The sequence below is a fragment of the Colobus angolensis genome, unplaced genomic scaffold, assembly GCF_000951035.1.
Source record: "Colobus angolensis palliatus isolate OR3802 unplaced genomic scaffold, Cang.pa_1.0 Scaffold376, whole genome shotgun sequence".
Classification (NCBI taxonomy): Eukaryota; Metazoa; Chordata; class Mammalia; order Primates; family Cercopithecidae; genus Colobus; species Colobus angolensis.
In genome coordinates, this window is record NW_012117110.1 from 599,183 (window position 1) to 620,297 (window position 21,115).

Sequence of the window (21,115 nt, forward strand, 5' to 3'; positions counted from 1 at the left end):
CCTCCCGTAGCCTCCACCCACCCCGCCCAGACCCGGGCGCCAGCTCTGCAAAGTCAGGCCCAGCAGCCACACGGAGGTTTGCCCGGAACCGCTGGCTCGTGCCTAAGAGCCTTAGGCACTCCTGGCCAGGCAGGACCAAAGTCGGAGACCAGTGGCCCTCTCCTGGCCTGCGCCTCCTCCGCCGCACAGCACAGACCCCACACAAGGGACCATGGACTGTGGAGCGCTCACCGCCCAGGGGCCTGGGACCTTTGGCAGTCAGGGACCACGAGGATCTTCAGGAGCACCTCTTAACTGAGTACCTGGCGCCCCCTTGTCTGAGCCAGGCTTGGGGAACTGAGAGCTCCACAGGTGCCAGGATCATGCAGTGTCCAGGCCTGGGATTTGGGGTTGGGGGGAGAGTGTCGCGGACCAGAGACTGGGGTGAGTTGCCTGTGTACTTCTGGAGGTGAAGATAAGTAAGAGGAAATGGTTGTCCCTGTCCTTGTCCTAGTCCCAGCAGGATAAGCCAAGGGTCAGGAGATTCATCTTAAAGCCTGCATTATGCCCGCACCTAAGTCCTACCACAGTCATCATTTCCTTGGGTGTCTGTCGAGTACCAAGCTCTTTGTGTCTATCTGATCTTCACAGCGGCAGTAATTCGAGCATTATCGCATTTCACCTAGGATAAATCTGAGGCTGGGGGGATAACTTGCCCACCATGAGTGGAGAAGCCGGGACTGGAACCCCTATCCGCCTCTGTCTAGAGCCTGGACTGTTCACGCCTATAAGTTGCTCTCCTGCCTTCTCTGTGGTTGCTGCCTTCCAGTTACTGTTAGAGCTTTGCCAAGAGCAGTTGGCCTTGCCTGCTTTCCTCACCCATTCTTACCTTACTTACTCTGGTGACTTCCTCTGACCAAGAAGAGGATCTTCAAGGCTGTCTCTCCACTCTATGTAAAATGACTGGATTTGTGGCAAGTGAGCAGAGGACAGGTCAGTGTGGAGACAGGGGAGGGAAGAGTAGCCAGTGAAGGGTAGGGAGGGCTAGGCTAAACTAGAACTAACTCATCTATGGACAATCGATCCTCTTTATTCATTGTAGTTGTAGTCTATAAAGTCACAGAACAATGAATTTGTGAATATGGAGCCATTGTTCCTAGGGGAAATACAGAGTTGGGTTCCTGCAAGCTCACAACATTGTTGTCAATCAATCAACACATTACCTTATTTTATGCATGTTTCTGTTTAAAGACGCCTTACTTAACATCTATTGTTGATTCCTGAACACTGAGCTCACAGCCTACAGTGCTGTAACTCATGCCTGAATGAAGCTTATCTAACTTACATATTTTCTCTGCAACGCACATCCCAGCCTTCTTCCACTTAGGAACGCTAGACTTCACCTCAGCACTGTGCCTGGGGGGTGCTCTAAGCAGCAAAATCCTCAACAAAAAAGACAAAAAATGTGAAAACATGGCAATGAAGAGAACTTCTGGCCACCCATTCACAGTGTGAAAGCTGAAACAAGAAGACAGAGGGTTGACTAGTTGGACCTTAGCTTCCAACAGGTGCCTCAAGAGATTGAAAGTGTTCAGCACTGGTTCAATGACTTTGAAAGTGCTTCAACTATTGATTATGAGGTGTTAAAATAAAAACTTTAGACAAATTTAACAGAGGTTAATTGAGCAAAGAACAGTTTGAAAATTGGGCAGCCCCCCTCACAAATCCCCAAAACAATATAGGTTCAGAGCAACTCGGGCTTCCACATGATCAGATAATATTTATGGACAGAAAACAGAGGTGAGGTACAGAAACAGAATATGATGGACAGAAAACAGAAGTGAGGTACAGAAACAGCTGGATTGATTATAGCTCAGCATTTGCCTTATTTAAACATGGTTTGAACAGTTGACCGCCTATGATTGGCCAAAACTCTGTGACTGCTTCAAGAGTAGGTTACGGTCTGTTTACACATCATTAGGTTACAGTTCACTATGTATAGAGAGACCTTTAGGCTGAACTTACAATATGTAAGAAGGCAGCTTTAGGCTAAACTTAATTTAACGGAGATGACAAATTTTAGCAAGTAACTGAATTCACAATAGGGAATCTGCAAATAATGAGAACTGATTTTTCGTGCTTCTCATATCAGAGTATCAGTAAAGGAATAGCCACATTAACATTTCAAAACACTTAGGATGCGGCAGGCACTGTTCCAGATACTTTGCTTGTACCGAGTCATCCTGTCATCACAACAGCCTATGGGGTAGATATTATTATTATTATTATTATTTTGTTGTTGTTGTTGAGACGGAGTCTCGCTCTGTCGCCCAGGCTGGAGTGCAGTAGATATTATTTTTATTCCCATTTTGCAAATGAGGAAACTGAAGTGGAAAGGTTTAAACACCACATGTTCTTAGCAACTAGACGATACCACTCTTTACATCATTCATATTCTAAAACCAACCCTGCCATATCATGGAGTCAAATCCAAAAAAGTCACATGAATATGCAAGATGAAATGGAGAATTCAAAGAAATATTATGCTTATGCAGTGGCGGCTGCATTAAGCAGAGCTCCCGGTGTCTGCAACTCAAGAAGGCACCGAGAATGCCTCTGGAGTTGGGGGACTTTGCTGGGAACGTTAGAGATGCACTGCTCTGCTTTAAGGTATGAATGGCTCAGCAGGACTTCCTGTCTCATTTCCGTTGGGCAGTCTGATTCCTGAGCCAGCCTCCAAGGAGTGCCCCCACCAAGTACTCAGACCAGGACTGAGCCTTTCTCTCCCACAGGTTCCATATAGCAGAAGGCCAGCCCCCTCAAAGAGCAGGTATTCCAGGAGTGAAAAGCAGTAGAGAAAACATCACCAATACCTTTATAGAACTTTTGCCTTCCCGTTAACCCTAGCAGGTCAAGCAATCCTATGTGAGTGGCCAAGGTACTGTAAGTTGGGACAACAAAGAGCTGCAGAGGAGGGCCTCCACTGGGGGTGCTGGCTGGACCTGACAGATGTTGTGCACAGAATCATGGCCTCACCACCCCTCAGTCACTCACCCACACTTCCCTTCCATCCTTACCCCCTCACCTGAGGCTTGGCCCAAATGTTTAAATAAGACATTGCCAAAGGCATGGTGTGTTGAGAGATTGGGAAGTGGGAAGAACAGAAATGAATAAACCCCAAAGGAGCTAATCTGGCTGATTTGGCTGTTGAGTGTGGCCACCTACCCAATCACTATCTGGGGAGGTTCAGGCCCCTCCCTGCCTACCTCCTGGGCTCCCTTCCTGTGAGAATACCCTCCACTTGGGGACAATGGCAATGCATTTAGACTCTGAAGGGTCAAGGAAACTGAGTTCCATTTCCTCCCTAAGATCCATCTTCTTGGCTTCCTGGTTTTCACTGTCTCAGGACCTGCTTCTTCCTAGATGAATTTCAGAGATTCCTACCCGCACTCCCAGCTTTGCCTGTTGATCCCAACCCAACAAGCACACAGTACAACATTCACATGAGAGATACACATTGAAGACTAAGAAAGGAACTATTGATGATGGTGGTGTTGGGGTGTGTGTAAGTTTTGTCCTTAGAGACAAGGAATATCAATTTGGGCATCAGCCTTAATTTGTTATTGATACAGAAATGCTCTTTCTGGTTACAGCTGTGAAGTGGGCTTGGGAAGCACACTCAAGAAGGCTGTGTTGGAGGCTTAGAGAAAAAGAGTACTTGGAGGCAAGTACTCCAGTAGAAGGTACCATTGACTGCAGCAGGCACCAAAGATACACTCTCAGCTAAGGCCACCAAGAGATAAAACATCTGGGGCCAAGTGCAGTGGCTCATGCCTGTAATCCTGACACTTTGGGAGGCCAAGGCGGGCGGATCACTTGAGGTTAGGAGTTTGAACCCAGCCCGGCCAATGTGATGAAACCCCATCTCTACTAAAAAATACAAAAATTAGCCAGACATGGTGGCATGCACATGTAGTCCCAGCTACTTGGGAGGCTGAAGCAGGAGAATCACTTGAACTGGGAGGCGGAGGTTGCAGTGAACTGAGGTCACACCACTGCACTCCAGCCTGGGCAACAGAATGAGACTCTATCTCAGAAAAAAAAAAAAAAGAACACATCTGGATGTTAGGTGAACATGGTGCCTTAGGGGCACGAAATTAGCTAGCGAGTGTTCTTCAGGAAAAACCTATAAAGGAGTGAGGGAAGCAGGATAGGTAAGGGGCAAGACTAGCGCAAGCTGTGACTGAGATCAAGTCTAACCTTCATGTGATCCTCGGGGATCCTGGAACAGAAACCACACCATAGATTTGCCCTGACTTGAAGCACCAGGACCAACTGCTGACCCAGGTGCCAGTAAGTCACTGCCTCCACTGGAGCTGAGTGGTGGTATACGGTGGTATAACCTCCAAGGTGGCTCCCAGTGGCCAAGGACAATGCTCCAGGAAGGTATCAGCCTTTAGCTGCTGCACCAAATATGTGCTGGGAAGAGGTGTGCCTGCTGGTAGAGAAATCGGACAGGGCATCCTCCCTAATGGCATCTACCATGCCTGGTTTTCAGGATGTACCCCTAGTCCCACACAGGAAATATGCTCAACTAGTACTGATGGTTTTCTGACTAGAGTGGGTCCTTCTTTTGAATAGAAATTTGCTGTATAAAATTTGTTCAAGTCTTCATCCAGTTGCTCATAAGCAAGAACAGCCATTGGGAGGGAAGTGTAGTGACAGGAAGTGCTTCTACTGAGTGAGGGGCTCTGTGTGCTTTGGCAGAGCCTCGCTTTTGGTTTTTCCCCTCAGACTTCATTTAGATCCCAGGTCTTCAGGAGCCTTAGAGGTGCCAGGTCTGTGATCAAGTCAGGAGCTTAGGAATTAGTATTGCTGCAGCACTGGAGGTCTGAGCTTATCAAAATCTCTGTCAGGAGGGTGAAGGTGGTGTTTGGACAGTCTCTTTCTAGAAAGTCCCCAGTCTTTAGGGTGGGGCAGGGAGAGCTAGAGTGCCCTAAGATTCTGTGAAGGATAGCATTGGGGTTTGGTGAGCCTTCCCAGGACCAGCAAACTCGCCAGACCCCAAATCCAAGGCCAATTCCCCTCTGGCCTTCAGGGCTAGGAAGGTGCTGATCAGCATGCACATGTACACATGCCCATCTCTAGGCAGATTCCACTGTGGAACACAAGCGGAACACAAATACTCTGAGGATAATAGGTTGGCCAGTGCCTTGGGACTCATCTCACTCTGCCCTTCACAAGACCCTTGTCTTCCCCTCAGAGGTGCAAGGCAAGTGTAGAGAGTACTGGAACTACAGTCAGAAACTCCAGTTCCAGTGCGGGCGTGGCCACAGATTGAGGGCTTCTAGGCAGGCCATTTTGCCTCTCTGAGCATCGGCTTTCCCCTTTATATTGTGAAAGTATGAAAGTTAGAAAGTTTTGGCCAGGTATGGTGGCTCACACCTGTAATTCCAGCACTTTGGGAGGCTGAGGAGGGCGGATCATGAGGTCAGGAGTTCGAGACCAGCCCAACCAACATGGTGAAACCCCATCTCTACTAAAAATACAAAAATTAGCTGGGTGTGGTGGCACATGCCTGTAAACCCAGCTACTCAGGAGGCTGAGGCAGGAGAATCACTTGAACCCAGGAGAAGGAGGTTGCAGTGAGCCAAGATCATGCCACTGCACTCTAGCCTGGGCAGCAGAGAAAGACCCCATCTCAAAAAAACATAAAAAATAAAATAAAAAATAAAAAGTTCCTTCTGGTGTAATTTGTGAGGTTGTCTTATACTTTGCTTGTGTATTACAGCAATACCTTGCAAATCTAGAACTCAACCCTGCAGGTCTCTCCTAGTTTCACTACAACCAGATTGGTAATAGAAAACACCTCTCAGCATCCAACTAACATCACAGATTTGAGCATATTGCATATTAGCAAACATTTAGGTCTCAGTCAAGACTACTGATTCTTACTTTGCATACAATTTTAACAAGTTTGTTCATCTGAGTTTCAAGAGTAAATCAGAAGCTATAAATTAGAAAGGGACAGAATGCCTGCTAAAACGCATACTGACAGGATAGAGGTGCTACAGAAAAACATAAAAGCACCCAAAAAGTCAAAAATCACCATTGTTTGGTGCAGCTTAGTTCACCTCAGTGGAGCCTGAGAAGAAGGCACAGTACTGTGTTCATGCTCACAAAACCAGGTTATGAACCCATTTGTCCATGAGATTCTGTTTATGAATGTGTGAAAGTACATGTTACATTTTAGAAAAATATTCACATGCAAAAGAGTTAAATTTAAGAAAAGGAAAACAAAAACCAGTAATACATATGCCTGTAAAAATTCACCTTGGTTTAACCCAAAAACTCACATCTAGAACATCATCTCTGACAACTCTAGATCACCAGGATTTTATTCCAGAATTAATCTGAGCAAAACAGCAGAGTGTAAAGTAAGAAATCTTATTCCTCTAAAGACAGCACCCTTTATTGTTTAAAAACGTGACATCGGTTTTCTGACAAATCGTCAAGAAGAGTCGCGCACGAAAGCATTTTCTCTGGCGCCGCCTTGCATGTCATTCCCTATGCACCACGAAATGAGACTCGCCTGTTTAGTCTGCTTTCCTGTGTTCCTTACACTCTCCGCTTGGCAATATTTGGGCTGGAAGCACCACAAAGGAATACTTGAAAAGTATTTTTTCAAATATAAGTTCAATAAAAACATTTTTATGTGTTAAGTTTTGCAAAACACATTAACTTTGGGAGGATTTTGATAGCCAATTAAGCATTTCTATCCCTTCCTTTCCCAGACTCAGGCAAAAATGTTCTATGGATGAGTGAAAAACCAATTTTCTTCAGACCCCACCATTTGCATCTGGTCAACTTTAGACCTAAAGAACAATTCAATTCAACACAGTATGATGCAGTACATATTTATTGACAATCTACCTTGTGTCAGACATGTGCAAAGTCTTGGGAATACAATGACATAACAAGAGATAGCACCTGCCCTGCAGAAGCTAATGAGATACAGTGTGATAAATGTTCTCAGAGGTTTAAGGGCAGGAAGCTATAAATGCACTGGGTAAAACAGCAACTAATTCAGTTGTGAGGATATTAGACGTTTCTTAGGAAAATATTTCAATTCAGAACTAAAATTTTAGTATAAGCACAGGATTTTATCATTAAAAATTGTATTCTCCTTCTGTGATTTTTCTCCAGTCAAAACAATCTACAATCCCAAATACATGTTTTAAAATAATATAAATGGGCCAGGCTTGATGGCTCATGCCTGTAATTCCAAAACTTTGGGAGGTCAAAAGCTGGAGGATCACTTGAGCTCAGGAGTTCAAGACCAGCCTGGGGAACATGGCAAAACCCTGTCTCTACAAAAAAAGAAAAAAAAATTAGCCAGGTGTGGTGGTGCACACCTGTGGTCCCAACTACTTGGGAGGCAGAGGCAGGAGAATTGCTTGAGCCTGGGAGATGGAGGTTACAGTGAGCCAAGATTGCACCATGCACTCCAGCCTGCATGATGGGAGTAAAATCCTGTCTCAAAAAATAAATAAAACAAAATAAATGCCTGGGAGGTGGGGTATGTCTAGGAAAGAATGAATACATTTATCACATGTTCTAGAACAAATCCTATCTGCCCACTTTCATATTGTTCCCATATATGGGTTTGTGTGCACACACCTTCAGCCTAATAAGGAATTGAGGGAATATTATAGGGTATCTGTGGTAAACAGATTCTAGTGGGGCCCCAGTGACTATCACCTCCTGGTATTCATACCGTTGTGTTCAGTGTGGCAGAGGCAAAGCAAAGTGTTCACCAAATCTCTTTGGTATGACTGCTTCCCAGATGCTTTAGGAAGGTTACAATTCCCAGTCTTCTTGCAGTTAGGCAGAGCCATTGAGTCATCCTAGCCAATAAAATAAAAACGGAAGTGATCCGTATCACTTTCTGGTTGAGGCAATGAAAAGCTCACTGTGGATTCTCCAGGCTCTGTCTTCCCCTTGGGCAGTTAACACAGAGGCTGTGGGTTGGCATGCAGAGCCACAAGATCAAAGGATCCTGGCTCCCTGAACCACCCCATGAAGGACAGTTACCATGGGCAGTCAGCCAACCTATGCCAGATTTCACACACATAAGAAATTAACTTTATCTGTTCAGCATCTGAAATTTTTATTTGTTACTGCAGCATAAACCTAGTCTGTACTAATGCATTTGAATCACAAAGTGAAAATGGAATTGGCAAAAGGTAAGTAGACAGGCCAGACACAGTGGCTCATGCCTGTAATCCCAGCACTTTGGGAGGCCAAGGCAGGCAGATCACTTGAGTCCAGGAGTTCGAGACCAGCCTGGGCAACATGGTGAAACTCCATCTCTACAAAAATACAAAAATTAGCCAGGCATGGTGGTGGGCACCTGTAATCCCAGCTACTCGGGAGGCTGAGACATGAGGATTACTTGAGCTGGGGAGGCAGAGCCAAGATCACACCACTACAACCCAGCTTGGGCAAAAAAAAAAAAATAAAGTTAAGTAGACAGAGGTAGGCAGTAGGCAGGGGCCAAGTTTTAAAGGCCATGTATACCATGCTATCGGGTTTCAAACTTTACCCTAAGAGCAAAGGGTTGCTTAGGATAATATTTGGCAGAGCAATGACATAATAAGACTGGCCCTTCAGAATGATTACTCTGGCTGTGTTTCTAGTAATATAAGCAAGAGCTCATAATAGCCTAACCTGGCATGAGTGACAGTGGGAATACAAGAAAATAGATGGATTTGAGAGTTACTAGAAAGGTAGAATTGATAAGATGTGGTGAATGATTTAAAGAGTAGGGCACTAGGAGAAGTTCAGGCTGACTTCTTGATTTCTGGCATGTGAAATGGACAGCTTGGTGTCATTCACTGATATAGGGTATGTAAGAGGAGGCTTGTGTTAGTTAGGAGGGGGCACCCAGAGATGATGGCTTCACTTGGGGCATTTTGAGTTGGAAATGCCTTTAGATCTAGAACCAGGAAGATGCCTGGTCTGGAAATGTATATCGATGACTCATCAGCACATATGGTTGACGCATGAAACCATGGAAGTTCATGGTGTGGGTAAAAATAGCTAGCTACCTTCATCTGCCATCTATTCATATGTCTATCAGGAAAGGAATTTCTAAATGTTATATAATGTGCAAGTAATACATGTATAATTCCCCCCAAACAGTGAAAATATCAACATTTATTTCTCTTTCTCAAAAAACCAAAATCAAGGTTTTGCAGTCCATTCATTGTGAGCCACTTTTTATTTCAGCCTGGGTCTTCACCATTTGCTCATATGGCTCAGTGACTCTGGCTTGAAAGAAATTTTCCCGGCTCTGTTTTTTTGCTCTTCCATTGTGAACTTCAATTTGAAAGATACATCCAGAAGCCCCTGATTCCTCCAAGGCAAATTTGATATTTAATCTGAGCCTGGGTCTCTGGTTAACCATCAAAGCAAGAGTAGGACTTACTCAGCATTTCCCATGAAATTGGTAAATGCTATTTCATCAAATGTGTTCCAGAGCCGTGTATTTTTATTGTTGTTTTTAAAGACTAAGAAAAAAATCAAAAGACTTTATGAAAAAAGTATCCCCAAATTCATATATGGGGCCAGGAAAATTAAGAACAAACTATCCAGTGTTCTGCAAAGCCTAAATAAGGAAAACAGAAAAGAAATTTTAAAAAACTGATACTGACATGAAGTTTCAGGTCACGTGGAGACTTCTGATCCCAGAGGATGATTTGAGCATTAACATTTTACTCAAACCAGCCATTCCTCACTGAAATTATCAAATAAATAAGATAAAAAATTCCATATGAATGCTGGAAACTGGGGAAGATGATCATCCCTAGAACTGCAACTCAGGGAGGGTTGATGAGATACAGCCCTGGTATTGCTCTGGCAGCAGTGGCTCTCATGATAACAGAAGAGAGCTGTGCACTATGAGTGTCCTTCTTTGACTCTGCCAGGAAGGTAGGGAGAGCACTCTGAAAATAAATAGTGTAACAAGTATTGAAATAGAGAGAGTAACTAATACAGATTTACAATATTGCTTTTTCCTTCTGCCTTTAAAGATAGAATGATTCTTTACTTGTTCAATCAGCCATGATACTTCTCTGATTAGAGTGAATCAGATTAATTTCTTACTTAAAAAATGTATGAAATCACCTAAAGAAAAAAGGATCTAGGAGATCAGAAAAAAAGAGAAACAGCCAGGCAGCTGAAAGCAGTCTGTAGAGTTTTAGAGATCAGAAGCTCAAAGGAACAGTTGCTGTGATAGCTGGGATTTTGCAGGGAAGAATGTGAAAAGACAGCTTTAAGAAGACTTGAGAGAGTGATGTTAGCAATATGGCAGAATGGGAGGTTCCAGCTCTCGTCCCCTAACAGAATACAGGGTTGGGCAACCACGCACAGATGAGAATAAATTTGTGGGAGCCCCAGAGCATAGTCAAGATCCCAGCACCCTGGTGGAGCAAAGAATCTGTGCATAAACACATTTAAAAGGATAAGAACAGTTTCACTTTGTCTGCATCACCTCTCCCCCAAAGTGGCACAGCTTGATGCCAAGAGAGGCCCCCTTGGCCCATGACTTCTTCCATAGGGGAAAGGGAGAATGAAGTCAGTGCTCAGCTTCCCCATCCTTACAAAATGCTGCCTAGGAGGCCCACTTCTATCTGCCCCATCTAGAACACTGAGGGGATCTGCATGACTGAATTGTCTGTGGACAGCTAGAAGCCAGGAGAAGGGGAGGAAGTGCAGAACAACTGGCACACAGTCTCAACAACCAGTCATGGATCTTGTGAACCAACACATAAACTCTACCAAGCAGCCCTCCCAAGACCCCTCCAGGACGACTCACTCGAGGACTCCCCTGAACCAGCCAACACACTTCCTGAGCACCTCATGCACCTCCCCATGGATGGCACCCTATGCATCCCTGTGCACAGCCTGCACGAGTTCTCACAAACAGCACAAGGATCTCAACAGCAGGTGTGGATTTTAGCAATCATCTCAACTTCACTGGCTTGGGTGAACCACCACAATCTTGATATTTCAGGACACTTCCCTAGAGAAAATAAACAGGAGAATTTCAATACAAAATATAGCGCTGCAGGATCAAGAGAAGATACACAATCCTAAGACTTGTCATCTAATAGGGAACAAGAAGAGCAGTGTGGGTGTATCCATAAAAAAGAGATCTAAGATACCCCCAATATCTTTAGCTAGGCTCACTGGTGAAGTAAAGACTGGAAGACATGACTGCTTCTTCAAATGCAAAGATAGCAATGCAAAGCTTCAATGAATACGAAGAATCACGGAAATATACCACCAAAGGAACAAAATAAAGCTTCAGTGGCTGACCCCAGTGAAATGTAGATCTATGAATTGCTGACAAAAATTGAAAATAATCATCTTAAGCCCAGTGATCTACAAAAGTACACAGAGAAACAACTAAATGAAATCAGGAAAACAGTACATGAACAAAATGAGAAGTTCAGCAATAAGATAGGAATCATAAAAAAAAAGAACCAAACATAAATTCTGAAGCTGAGGAATAAAATGTGTGAAAATTTCAATAGAAAGCTTCAGTAGTAGACTCAGTCAAGCAGAAGAAAGAATCAGCAAACTCTAGGACAGATCATTTAAAATTATCCAGTTCAAGGAGCAAAAAAAAAGAAATAAACTTAAGAAAACTGACAGAATTTATGGGACGTTATCAAGTGAATCAATATAGGCATTACAGGAATTCTAGAAGGATCAGGGCAGAAGAAAGGAGTGGAAAGCTTATTTTTAAAAAATGGGTTGGGCGTGGTGGCTCGAGCCTGTAATCCTAGCACTTTGGGAGGCCAAGGCAGGCGGATTGCCTGAGCTCAGGAGTTTGAGACCATCCTGGGCAACACACTGAAACCCCATCTCTACTAAAATACAAAAAATTAGCTGGGCATGGTGGCGTACACCTGTTGTCCCAGCTACTCGGGAGGCTGAGGCAGGAGAATTGCTTGAACCCAGGAGGTGGAGGTTCCAGTAAGTCAAGATCGCGCCACTGCACTCCAGCCTGGACGACAGAGTGACACTCCATCTTCCCCCACCAAAGAAAAAAAAAAAAGATGACAGAATAACCCCCAAATCTGGAGAAGAAAATGAATATTTATCTCTATGAGGCCCAAAGAACTCCAAATAGTTGAGCATCAAGAAGTCTTCACTGAGACACATCATGATCAGGTTTTCAAAAGTCAAAGACAAACTGAGAATTTTGAAAGCAGCAAGAGAAAAGTGACATCACATAGAAGAGAACTGCCACCCACCCCATTAAGACGATAAGCAGATTCTCAGCAGGTCGGGACAGTGGGATGATATTTTCAAAGTACTGAAGGAAAAAAACTGCAAACCAAGAATACTATACCTGGCAAAACTGTCCTTCAAAAATGAAGAAGAGATAGACTTTCTTAGACAAGCAAAGGCTGAGAGCATTTATCACAAATAGATCTGCTTTATAAGAAATATTAAAAAGAGCTCTTCAAGTTGAGACAAAAGGACACGAATCAGCACCATGAAAACATATAAAGGTATAAAATTCACAGGTAAGTTAAGTATAGAGTCAAATTCAGAATATTCTAATATTGTAATGGTGGTGCATAAATCACTTTTAACTCTAATATAAGGTTAAAAGACAAAAATATTAAAATATGCAGTGATTTGTTAATGGTTACACAATGTAAAAAGCTGCAAATTGTGACCCTAATAACATAAAATTTGGGGGAATAAAAGTGTAGGGATTTTGTATGCAATCAAAATTAAGTTTTCAGCTGAAATAGATCATTATAACTATAATATGTTTTATGTAAACCTCATGGTAATCACAAAGAAAAAAACTAAAAGCTGATTTTTTGAAAAGATAAACAAAATTGACAAACTTTAACCAAGTTAAGAAAGAGATGACCCAAACAAAATTATACATGAAGGAGGAGACATTACTACTGAAATTACAGAAATACAAAGGATCGTAAGAGACTATGATGAACAATTATATGACAGCAAATTGGATAACCTAAAAGAAATAGATAAATTCCTAGAAATATACACCTACCAAGAATGAACCATGAAGAAAGAGAAAATATAAACAGACCAGTAATGAGAAAATAAGTTTAATCAGTAATCAAAAATTTCGAAAAAAACAAAAGCGCAAGACCAGATTGTTTAAATGTTACCAATCATTTGTAAAGAATGAATTCTCATTCTTCTCAAACTCTTCTAAAATATTAAAAATGAAGGAACACATCCAAACTCATTCAATGAGGCCAGCATTACCTTGCTATCAAAGTCAGCCAAGGACTACAAGAAAAGGAGATCATGGACCAATATTCCTAATTAATATAGATGCAAAAATCCTCAACAAAATCCCAGCAAACTGAATTCAACTGCCCATTAAAAGAATCATACACCATGATCAAGTGGAATGGTTCAACATATGCAAATCAATCAATGTGATATATCATATACTGCTGCAATTGCCCTGGCCAAGGGACCAAGTCCAGCAGTCTTGGCAGTTTGTGGAGGGCTGACCCACCACCCCCTCCCTTCCCACCTCCCTGAAGCCACCTGAGCTGCCACCTAGAGCCACAAGACTGCTGCTGCTGCAGTGGCTCCATCTGGATATCCAGCCCAAAAGCCTTGGCAGTCTCTGGGTGCTTGACCCACCACCCAGCTCCATCACCCCTCCCTGAAACCACCTGAGCTGCTCCTGCCATGATCCCCCTAGCCCAGGGTCTCACCCTAGTGGCCTTTGCATTCTCTAGATGCCCAGAACCACTCCAGCTGCTGCCTCCATGGGTGATTTGGTCCTGGGACACAGCACAGCTACTACATGTGTGCCTGCAAACAACTCCAAGGCCCCCCAGCACAGGACCTTATCCCATTGCCATGTGTACCACAGGCTAATCACTGCAGCCAGGCTACTGCATGCTGTCAGCCCTAGCTCCACAGCTGTACATGCATAAGCAGTGGCCCTGCCCCCTGGCTTCTTCCCCCATTACTATATTTGCACCCACAGCTAGCCCTTGCAGCTGCACGTGCACATACATATCCAGTGTGCCTCCCAGATGCACCCTTTTACACACATAAAGACAGCCTCTAACCCCTTTCACCAGCTTGCACTTGACCCCTGTACTTTTGCATGTGCAATCTGCCAGCCCACCCTGCCATCTGTGCACTCATAGTTGGCCCCAGGCCCTTCCTCTTACCCCAGTTCTTGCCACCATGCATGAGATGAGCCTGCAACTGGCCTCTGCTGTCATAGATGTGCCTGTAGCCAGCCACCATAGCATACCATGTGCACACCATTGGCCCTGGTCCCTGGCCACTGGACCCAGAGGTGCAGCTGAGGACCCTAACAGCCCTCACAGCCTCAACATAATGAAGGATAAAAATCATATAATCATCTCAGTAGATGTAGAAAAAATTTAACAAAATTCAGTATTCTTTAATGATAAAGACTCTCAGTGAACTAGGTATAGAAAGAATATGCCACATCATATATGGTAATAAAAATCATACATGATAAGCTCAAAGCTACCATTACACTCAACAGTGAAAAGCTGAAAACTTTTCCTCTAAGATCAAGAAAAAGATAAGAATGCCCACTCTTACCAATTCTATTTAACATAGTACTGGTAGTCCCAGCCAGAGCAATTAGGCAAGAAAAAGAAATAAAAGGTATTTAAATTGGAAAATAAGAAGTAAAATTGTCTTTGTTTGCTGATGACAGAATTTTATACATAGACTATACACACTGTTAGAAATAATAAATGAATTTGGTAAAGTTGAGAAATATAAAATCAACATATAAAAATCAGTTATGTAATATACACTACCAAAGATCTATCCAAAAAACAAAAAAAAAAAAACAAGAAATTAAGAAAACAATTCCATTTGCCATAGTATCAAAATGAATAAAATACTTAGGCATAGATTTAACTAAGGAGGTCAAATATCTCTACACTGAAAATTATAAAACATTGATGAAAGAAATTAAAGTAGACACAAATAAATGAAAAGATAAACCATATTCATGGATTAGAAAAATCAATATTGTTAAAATGTCTGTATTAGCCAGAGTGATCTACAAATTCAATGCAACCTCTAGCAAAATTCCAATAGAATTTTTCACAGAAATATAAAAAGAATCCTAAAATTCATACAGAACCACAAAAGACCCCAAATAGCCAAAACAATCTTGAGTAAGAAGAACAAAGCTGAAACAAAATAGAGAATTCAGAATTAAACCCACACATATACAGCCAACTAATTTCTGACAAAGGCATCAAGAATACACAATGGGAAAAGGACAGTCTCTTTAACAAATGGTGCTGAGAAAACTGTACATCTACAAGCAAAAGAATGAAATTGGACCCTAACCTTACACTATACATAAAAATCAACTCAAAATAGATTAAAGAATTAAATGTAAGATCTAAAACCATGAAAGAAAACATAGGAAAAGGTTCCTTGACATTGGTCTTGGCAAGAATTTTTTGGCTATGACACCAAAAGTACAGGTAACAAAAGCAAAAATAAGCAAGATTGCATCAAACTAAAAAGCATTTGCACAGGAAAAAAAATGAAAAACATATGGATGGGGGAAAATAGTTGCAAACCATATATTGGATAAAGGGTTAACACCTAAAATATATAAGGAACTCATTCAACTGCAAATGGCCAAAAGGTACAAGGAAAGTGCTAAACAACACTAATCATCGTGAATGCAAATCAAAACCACAATGTGATATCACCTCGCACCTATTACAATGGCTTTTTAGTGACAGTGCACTTAAAAACAGTGATCATGCCACAGATCTCTTTAAAAAAAAAAAAAGTCAAGAGATAACAAAAGTTGACAAGGATGTGGAGAAAAAGGAACTCTTTCATACTCTTATTGGGAATGTAAATTAGTACAGCCACTATGGAAAACAGTACGGAAGTTCCCCGAAATTAAAAATAAAACTCATATGATTCAGCAATTCCACTTCATATCCACTCAAAGGATATGAAATCTGTATGTCAAAGAGATACCTGCACTCCCAGGTTCATCACAACATTATTCACAATAGCCAAGATATGGAAACAACCTAAATGTCCATCAACAGATGAATGGATAAGGACATTATGGTATATGGCATATACTGGAACAATATTCAGCCATAAAAAGAAGGAAATCCATGGGTGGATTATGTTAACTTAATGTTCACTTAACATTATGTTAAGTGAAATAAGCCAGACACCAAAAGACAAATACTGCATGATCTCACTTATATGTAGAATCTAAAATAGTCAAATTCATAAAAGCAGAGAGTAGAATGGTAATTGGCAGGGGGGCTTGTGGAAGGGGGAACTAGAGTGGTGATGGTTAAAGGATGCGAACTTTCAGTTATGCAAGATGAGTAAGTTCTGAAGATCTACTCTGTAGCGTAGTGCCTATAGTTAACAATATTGTGTTGCACACTTAAAATTGCTAAAAGAATAGATCTTGTATTGTGTTCTTACCAAAGCAACAATGCTACTAATAATAAAGGGAACGGGAGGAAAAAATACATAGTGAAACAGAAAGAGTAAGTAATTATACCTAAATATGTTTGAAAAATCAGTATGTGTTAAAGGTGACATTTTAATTCAGTGGAAAAAAGTGTAAATTATTGGCTAGATATTTAGTGGGAAATGTTACATATCAACTTCCTTCATTTCTATAAAATAAATTTCAGATGAGTTAAGGATTAGTATGCAAGAAGAAAAAAAGTAAAGTAGAAAATTCAGTGATTTTATAATATTAGAGTTGAGAATAATGCTAGAAAATTGAAAGGAAACGAATGATCAATTTGATTATATGTATTTTAAGAATATTGGTATAATAGGCAAACAACACACACGTGCGCACACACACACAAAGACAATTGGCAAACTGGAAAATATATTTTAAATTCACATAATAGATAAAGGATCAAAGATAGTAATAAATAACTCATTAATCAGAGGTAAATGCTAATAGAAAATTAGGCAATGAATACAGTAAGAAGTAAAAATTGCCAATAACTATATGAAAAGATCAGCGTCACTAGTAAGCAGAGAAATGCAAATTAAATAATACGGGTATATCTTTTTACCTGTCAGATGGACACATTTCAATAATTATTTTTACCCAGAACTAATAAGAATAGAAGCAAATGAATATCCACATGCTGATATAAGAAATACAAACTGATGTAACCATCAAGAAGTTCAAGTATAATATGGAGGAGGTTAATTAATATACAAATTTAAATATATCTAAGTTGAATATGTTTGTCATTTTGACCCATTTTTTTCTATTTCTAGAAATGTATCATAAGGAAATAATTGAAGTTATATATATATAGATGATTGCTACCAGTTCTTCTATAATGTAAGAAAACTGGAAACGTGTAACAATAGGAGGTTAGTTAAATAAGTTATGATATAGACATACAATAAAATACCATGTAGCCAATAAATCATAAGACTTAGATCTACAGTTATTAATATAGAAAGATAAAATTATGATATAGAATTCTTATTTGTATGAATGAATATATATATAAATACATAAAATACATATAATTATGCAAGGACAAAACTGGAAGAATATAATGAAAATGTTGATAATAGTAATTATTTTGAGGTTGTGGGATTAAGGGTGATTTTCACTTTCTTCTTATGATTTTACATGCATTCTGAATTTTTCTACAATATGACTGTTTTACTTTTATAATTAGAAAAATAAAGCTATTTTAATTTTAAAAATTGTTTTGACATCTAAAAAGTCATGGATATATATTTTGTCCCAGTGCAGTGGCTCATGCCTATAATCCCTGCACTTTGGGAGGCCGAGGTGGGTGGATCACCTGAGGTCAGGAGTTCTAGACCAGCCTGACCAACATGATGAAACCCCGTCTCTACTAAAAGTACAAAAAATTAGCTGAGCATGGTAGTGCGCACCAGTAATCCCAGCTACTCGGGAGTGTGAGGCAGGAGAATCGCTTGAACCCAGGAGGTGGAGTTTGCAGTGAGCCGAGATCGCGCCACTGCACTCCAACCTGGGCAACAAGAGCAAAATTCCATCTCCAAAAAAAAAAAAAGTCATGGATATATTTTACAAAAAACATAAAATTTGAACGATTCTTTCTAAAGACTGAAAAAAAAAAGACTATTTGATTCAAGTTGTACAACAAACTTTTGGATGTATGAGAGCCTTAAGGCAGGAGCACACAGTGCAGTTTTCTTTCTGACAGTTTGTTGGAAGTCAATGGGTGCCAACCCAGTGCCAGGAACCAGGCTAAAGATGCTGCCTGTGACCTTGTTCCTGGGTATCTTGTGGAAGGTTCAGCATCTAATCATGCTAGATGAAGCCCTAGACCAATATCTATAGCTGTAGACCTAGATTATTGACCAGGTCTTGGAGCAAAAGTTGACCACCCTGACTCTGGAGAGTATCGCTACTAACGGTTACAGGCCTGCCTGTTTTCAGAGTTCCAATCGTCCTGCAATTGTCCTGGTGACAGAATAACTCTTACCAGGATATTTTTTCTTTTAGTCAGAGTCTTAAGCATTTCTATAAATTCTGCTTTCTCCTGTTGCAGGCAATCCTGGCGGCAGAGCTTGTGGCTTTACAAAGTGAATAATGTCATCATTTGACCTCTGGAGAGAGCTCTGGTCTCATCTAATCATGTTTGGTTGCCTTTGGTTTCCCGGAGTTTCTAAGATTTTATCAACCCAATTCTGTCTATCCATCTATCTTGGCCATTTCCCTTGGGGCTGCTCTGATCTACATATTTATCTATCTATCTATCTATCCTTTATTCTAAACTATAGTCATGTAGCTAGGCATGAGCTATATATCCATTTCTTATTCTGAACTATAGGCTAGCCCTATTCTCTCTCAGTTCACAGGTAAACACATATTTCAACATATTTGTATTTCCAAAGTATTTCTCCAAATTTAGCCTAGTGGAGTCAGCCATAGAAAGACAGAAGTAAAATTTATAAAAGTAAAAATTCTAGGACTGCCAACAGCCTCCACTGTTCAGTCAGTAGAGACAGTCTGCCTTTCTCTTTCTGAATTTTATCTAAAGTGTGGTAGAGATGGCAAGGGGCCCCCCAAAATCTGCTATTCCTTTCTTCTAAAGAAATAGCGTTTGAGCTGGGTACCTGTTTTCCCAGTAAGACTAGACTTTCCAGACTCACTTGCATTTAGGTGTAGTGATGTAACTAAGTTCTTGCCAATGAACTGTGGGTAGAAATGATGATTCTGTTTGCAGATATGATGCATAATTCACTGAATGTACATGAACTTGCTCTTCTTCTCCCCAGCTGAAATGTTGATATGACAGCAACCCAACTTTGACCATGCAGATGATGATAATATCTTGAAGAATGGTTAAGAAGAAAGGAACCTGAGAGCCTGAATGACTACATGAAGCAGTTTAGCCCTCGTATCTGGATTACCTGTCAGGAGAGAAAAATGAAGTTCTATATCTTTTACTAGGAATATGATTGAATCTTTTTGTTACAGCAACTTAACTTTTACCCTTGCTAATATACATAGGCCATAGGTTTCTCTCAGTCCCACATCTAGCCCAGACCTGCCTGTCTCCCCTCTAGTTTGAGTCATGCCATAACGGAAACATAGGTTCAGTTGCTCACCATTTGTAGAGTCCAATTAACAAGAGTAAGATCTGGTATAAAGAAAGTAACTTTTTATTCCAAAGCTAGGTTAGGGGGAGAAAAACAGGCTTCCTGCCTTAAGGGAAACACCTTGCTTCTAAGGCACAAAGCAGGGGCTTTTAAAGGGGGGACTTGGCATGAATGGCATACAGAGGAAATGGCAAGCAGGTGGGGGCCTCCATGACTTGCTTTGGTGCCACTGGGTGGTTGAACTGGCGCCTCTGCAGGCAGAACTAGGTTGTAAAGGTGACCCTTGTCTCCAGATGCTCTCCAGGTAGGAGAGAGTTTCATAGCGGGCATACTATAAGTTGTAAATTGACTGTTGTCTCTAGAGGTGGAATCTCCTGGTGGAAGAGGTTTCTGCTCTGGAGCTTCTAAGCACATGATTAGATAGCTTGCCCTGTAGGGAGTGTTTGATGAAGGGAAGGTAAAGGGTCATAATTGCATTTATAAAGAGCTAAGTAGGAAGTAGGGAACAGGGGAAAAGGAGGAAAGAGAAAAGAAGAAAAATAATAATTTTTAAAACATTAATTCTCTTTCTCTTAGAAAAATGGGGATACTCGGTTACAATTGCTTAGCATCCTAATCCTACTAATTTCTTACTGTGTTCCCTCATAGCCCAGAGTGATATTTGCATTTTCTGTAATACCAGATCACCTTAAAACCTGCCAATAATACTTTGAGTATTTTGCATCGGTTTTCCTATCTTCCTTTTCATATCCATTTACATTGTGGCATTTTACATTGCCCGCAGTGTATGAAAGTTTCAGTTACTCCATTTCCTATCCAATACTTGATATGATAAATCTTTTCCACTTTTGCCATTTTGGTAGGTGTGAGAATTAACTTGTGATTTTAATTTGCATTTTTCTGATGATGATTAAGATGTTGCACACTTTTTCATGTGCTTAGTGAACATTTGTATATCTTCTTTTGTGAAATGTCTCTCCAAATCTTTTGACCATTTTAAATTGCTTATTATGAGAATTCTGTATAAAGTTGGTACAGAAGTCTATTGTCACTGATATGGTTTGTCTGTGTTCCCACACAAATCTCATCTTGAATTGTAGTTCCCATAATCCATACATGTCATGGGAGGGACCCAGTGGGAGGTAATTGAATCATGGGGGTGCTCACCCTCATGCTTTTCTTATGACAGTGAGTTCTCACAAGATCTGATGGTTTTATAAAGTGCTTTTCCCCGACCTTCGCTCATACTTCTCCTTCCTGCCACCATTTGAAGGACATGTTCGCTTTCCCTTCCACTGTGATGGTGAGTTTCCTGAGGCCTTGCCAGCCCTGTGGAACTGTGAGTCAACTAAACCTCTTTCCTTTTTTTTTTTTTTCCTTTTTTTTTTTTTGAGACAGAGTCTCGCTCTGTCGCCCA